The sequence below is a fragment of the Triticum dicoccoides genome, chromosome 1B, assembly GCF_002162155.2.
Source record: "Triticum dicoccoides isolate Atlit2015 ecotype Zavitan chromosome 1B, WEW_v2.0, whole genome shotgun sequence".
NCBI lineage: Eukaryota > Viridiplantae > Streptophyta > Magnoliopsida > Poales > Poaceae > Triticum > Triticum dicoccoides.
The window spans coordinates 608,271,402-608,276,992 of record NC_041381.1 but is presented as its reverse complement, the minus strand read 5'-3'; positions in this window follow the sequence as shown (position 1 = coordinate 608,276,992).

The window sequence follows — 5,591 nt, the reverse complement described above, 5'->3', positions numbered from 1 at the left end:
AAGAAATAAAAATCTTGATGTTGCTAAACCCACTATTTTGGATCTCAAGGAATTTAATTATGAAAATTGCTCTTTGATTGGTTGTATTTCCTTGTTGCAATCCGTGCTAGATTCTCCTCATGCTTATAGTCAAAATAAGGCCTTTACCGAACACATTGTTGATGCCTTGATGCAATCTTATGAAGAAAAACTTGAGTTGAAAGTTTCTATCCCTAGAAAACTCTATGATGAGTGGGAACCTACTATCAAAATGAAAATTAAAGATTATGAGTTTCATGCCTTGTGTGATTTGGGTGCTAGTGTCTCCACTATTCCCAAAACTTTGTGTGATTTGCTAGATTCCCACGACTTTGAAGATTGCTCTCTAAACTTGCATCTTGCGGATTCCACTATTAAAAATCCTATGGGAAGAATTAATGATGTTCTTATTGTTGCCAATAGGAATTATGCGCCCGTATATTTTATCGTTCTTGATATAGATTGCAATCCTTCATGTCCTATTATTCTTGGTAGACCTTTCCTTAGAACGATTGGTGCGATTATTGATATGAAGGAAGGGAATATTAGATTCCAATTTCCCTTGAGAAAGGGTATGGAACACTTCCCTAGAAAGAAAATAAAACTACCATATGAATCTATCATGAGAGCCACTTATGGATTGCCTACCAAAGACGGCAATACTCAGAACTATCTCGCTTTTATGCCTAGCTAGGGGCGTTAAACGATAGCGCTTGTTGGGAGGCAACCCAATTTTATTTTGTGTTCTTTGTTTTTGTTCCTGTTTAGTGTTAAATTTTGATTCTACTTTATGTTTAGATGTGGTTTTATGTTTTAATTAGTGTTTGTGCCAAGTAGAACCTATGGGATAAGCTATGATGATAGTTGGTTTGATTCTGCTGAAAAACAGAAACTTTGCGCTCACGAGAAAAAAAATCAATAAATCACAACAACGTGCTTTTTCATTGATTCTTTTTGCTGCTGATCAATAAATCACAGGAACGTGATTTTAAAAATAGAACCTATCTTGGTAGAATTTTTTGAGTTCCAGAAGTTTGCGTTAGTTACAGATTGCTACAGACTGTTCTGTTTTTGACAGATTCTGTTTTTCGTGTGTTGGTTGCTTATTTCAATGCATCTATGGCTAATAAATTAGTTTATAAACCATAAGGAAGTTGGATTACAGTAGGTTTAACACCAATATAAATAAAGAATGAGTTCATTACAGTACCTTGAAGTAGTCTTTTGTTTTCTTTCACTAACGGAGCTCACGAGATTTCTATTGAGTTTTGTGTTGTGAAGTTTTCAAGTTTTGGGTGAATTCTTTTGATGGATTATGGAACAAAGAGTGGAAAGAGCCTAAGCTTGGGGATTCCCATGGCACCCCCAAGATAATCCAAGGACACCAAAAAGTCAAAGCTTGGGGATGCCCCGGAAGGCATCCCCTCTTTCGTCTACTTCCATCGGTAATTTACTTGGAGCTATATTTTTATTCAGCACATGATATGTGTTTTGCTTGGAGCGTCTTTATTATTTGTGTCTTTGCTTGTTAGTTTGCCACAATCATCCTTGCTGTACACACATTTTGAGAGAGTCATACATGATTTAGAATTTTCTAGAATACTCATTGTGCTTCACTTATATCTTTTGAGCTTGATAGTTTTGCTCATTGTGCTTCACTTATATCTTTAAGCTTGATAGTTTTGCTCATTGTGCTTCACTTATATCTTTTGAGCTTGATATTTTTGCTCTAGTGCTTCACTTAGATATTTTAGAGCACGGTGGTGGATTTGTTTTAAAGAAACTATTGATCTCTCATGCTTCACTTAGATTATTTTGAGAGTCGTTAATAGCATGGTAATTTGCTTAATGTTAATATACTTGGTATTCAAGATATGTGAAACTTTCTTTTGAGTGAATTGACTACTAAGATAAGTTTGATGCTTGATAATTGTTTTGAGATATGGAGGTGATAATATCAAAGCAATGCTAGTTGGGGTGATCATGAATTTAAAGAATGCTTGTGTTGAAGTTTGTGATTCCCGTAGCATGCACGTATGGTGAACCGCTTTGTTATGAAGTCGGAGCACACTTTTATTTATTGATTGTCTTCCTTATGAGTGGCAGTCGGGGACGAGCGATGGTCTTTTCCTACCAATCTATCCCCCTAGGAGTATACATTTAATGCTTTGGTCTTTGATGACTTCTAAATTTTTGCAACAAGTGCATGAGTTCTTTTGATTAATGTTGAGTCCATGGATTATACGCACTCTCACCCTTCCACCATTGCTAGCATCTCTAATACCGCGCACTTTTTGCCGGTATCATACACCCACCATATACCTTCCTCAAAACAGCCACCATACCTACCTATCATGGCGTTTCCATAGCCATTCCGAGATATATTGCCATGCAACTTTCCACCGTTCCGTTTATATGACACACATTAGTTTTGTCATATTGCTTTTTGCATGAACATGTAGTTGACATTGTATTTGTGGCAAGGCCACCTTCATAATTTTCATACATGTCACTCTTGATTCATTGCATATCCCGGTACACCGCCGGAGGCATTCATATAGAGTCATATCTTGTTCTAAGTATCGAGTTGTAATTGTTGAGTTGTAAGAAAAATAAAAAGTGTGATGATCATCATTATTAGAGCATTGTCCCAGTGAGAAAAGGATGATGGAAACTATGATTCCCCCATAAGTCGGGATGAGACTCTGGACTTTATGAAAAATAAAAGAGGCCAAAGAAGCCCCCCCAAAAAAAGGCCAAAGAAGCCCACCAAAAAAGAAAAAAAAAGAGAAAAAAAAGAAAAACATATGAGAGAAAAAGAGAGAAGGGACAATGCTACTATCCTTTTCCACACTTGTGCTTTAAAATAGCACCATGATCTTCATGATAGAGAGTCTCATATGTTATCAATTTCATATACTAGTGGGAAATTTTCATTATAGAACTTGGCTTGTATATTCCAATGATGGGCTTCCTCAAAAGTGCCCTAGGTCTTCGTGAGCGAGCAAGTTGGATGCACACCCACTTAGTTTCTTTAGTCGAGCTTTCATATACTTATAGCTCTAGTGCATCCGTTGCATGGCAATCCCTACTCACTCACATTGATATCTATCAATGGGCATCTCCATAGCCCGCTGATACGCCTAGTTGATGTGAGACTATCTTCTCCTTTTTTTTCTTCTCCACAACCACCATTCCATTCCACCTATAGTGCTATGTCCATGGCTCACGCTCATGTATTGCGTGAAAGTTGAAAAAGTTTGAGATTTCTAAAGTATGAAACAATTACTTGGCTCGTCATCGGGGTTGTGCATGATTAAATACTTTGTGTGATGAAGATAGAGCATAGCCAGACTATATGATTTTGTAGGGATAACTTTCTTTAACCATGCTATTTTGAGAAGACATGATTGCTTTGATTAGTATGCTTGAAGTATTATTACTTTTATGTTAATATGAACTTTTTATGATTGAAGGAGCCATCGAGCCTTGCAGCAACGACATAGAGGAACTCTCAATGAAAGCACCAATGTCGGTGTCAAAACCGGAGGATCTCGGCTAGGGGGTCCTGAACTGTGCGTCTAAGGCTAATGGTAACATGAGACTGGGACACGATGTTTACCCAGGTTCGGGCCCTCTCGATGGAGGTAATACCCTACTTCCTGCTTGATTGATCTTGATGATATGAGTATTACAAGAATTGATCTACCACGAGATCGTAGAGGCTAAACCCTAGAAGCTAGCCTATGATTATGATTGTTCTTCTCCTACGAACTAAACCCTCCAGTTTATATAGACACTGAAGGGGCCTAGGGTTACACAGAGTCGGTTACAGAGAAGGAGATCTAACATCCTAATCACCAAGCTTGCTTTCCATGCAAAGGAGAGTCCCATCCGGACACAAGACGAAGTCTTCAATCTTGTATCTTCATAGTCCAACAGTCCGGCCAAAGTATATAGTCCGGCTGTTCGGATACCCCCTAATCTAGGACTCCCTCAATGAGGATGCTAATATTAGAGCCATGCTAGTGGAGTTGTTGTGAATTTGAGGAATACTTGTGTTGAAGTTTGTGATTCCCGTAGCATGCACGTATGGTGAACCGTTATGTGATGAAGTTGGAGCATGATTTATTTATTGATTGTCTTCCTTATGAGTGGTGGTCGGGGACGAGCGATGGTCTTTTCCTACCAATCTATCCCCCTTGGAGCATGAGCATAGTACTTCGTTTCAATAACTTGTAGATTTTTGCAATAAGTATATGAGTTCTTTATGACTAATGTTGAGTCCATGGATTATACGCACTCTCACCCTTCCACCATTGCTAGCCTCTCGTCTGTCGCGCAACTTTCGCCAGTACCATACACCCACCATATACCTTCCTCAAAACAGCCACCATACCTACCTATTATAGCATTTCCATAGCCATTCCGAGATATATTGCAATGCAACTTTCCACCATTCGATTTATGATGTGTCGGGGGTTGGGTGCGACATATGCCAAGGGATGGCTTATCATGGTGGGAGCGAGTAGAATGTCGCCGGTGCCTGTAAGCGGGATAAGGCATAGACACGAACGCCGACGCACTTTACCCAGGTTGGGGTCTCTCCTTGGAGATAATACCCCTACTCCTGCTCTGCGGGGTCTCCGCATGATCACTAAGGCACTACTGAATACAAGGTGCTCCTTGAGCTGTGTGCTAGAGGTTGAAGGAGGCAGGGCTAGCTCTTTTCTTCCTCTAGATATGAGTCTAGGTCTATCAGGTTTGGAACCCTTTGCATTGGTGCCCTGGGGGGTTTATATAGGCCTACCCCCAGGGGTACAACGGTAACCTGGCCGGGTGCAGGGCGCGGCTGTCAGCGTCTCCGGTCGCCAGCTTCTCCGCCGGCAGCTGGGGCCCACCGCCTGGTGGGCCCTCCGACTGGTCCGGTACGGAGCCGACAGGCCGCGTCCGCCGCTGGCGGGTCTGGTTGGTGGCTGATCACTATAGCTATGGCGCTAATGACGCAGGCTTGGTCAGGGGAGCGTGGCTACAGTCCCGCCGCCTGGTGGGAGATCACTGTAGCCACACTTCACCCCGTCTAGTTGATGTCATTCTGCCTTCGGGGGAGGGCCCGGCCGCGTGCTAGGGGTTGGCCTCCCGTAGTTCTGGCTGGTCCAGCTCTGGACGCCTTCCGAGCTCTCTCTGCCCGGTAGGGCCCGCCGCCTGCAGGCCGTACTGACAGGCCGTCGTGGGAACAGGGCTCCGCCGGGCAGTAGTGGCGTAAAGGGGGAATGGCAACAGTGCCACGTCGTGCGGGGATCTCCGACTGTACGGGGCACTGTGGCCATGCCAAGCCCAGGATCTGGGGGTACGGGGCTATGCTATAGCCTCACCCTGTCTTGTCTTCTTGATGAGGGGCAAAGACTCTGAGGGTGCCTGGTGGCCGCCTGCTAGAAACCGGCCTCTCCGGAGGCCGTCCGCTAGGAGGCGGCCTGTCTTGGTGCCGTCTACCGGTGCTAGGCCACCTTCGGGCAGCCGGCCATTCAGGCCAACTGGCCACCAGAAGGCGGTGCTCCATTCTGGAGTCTCGT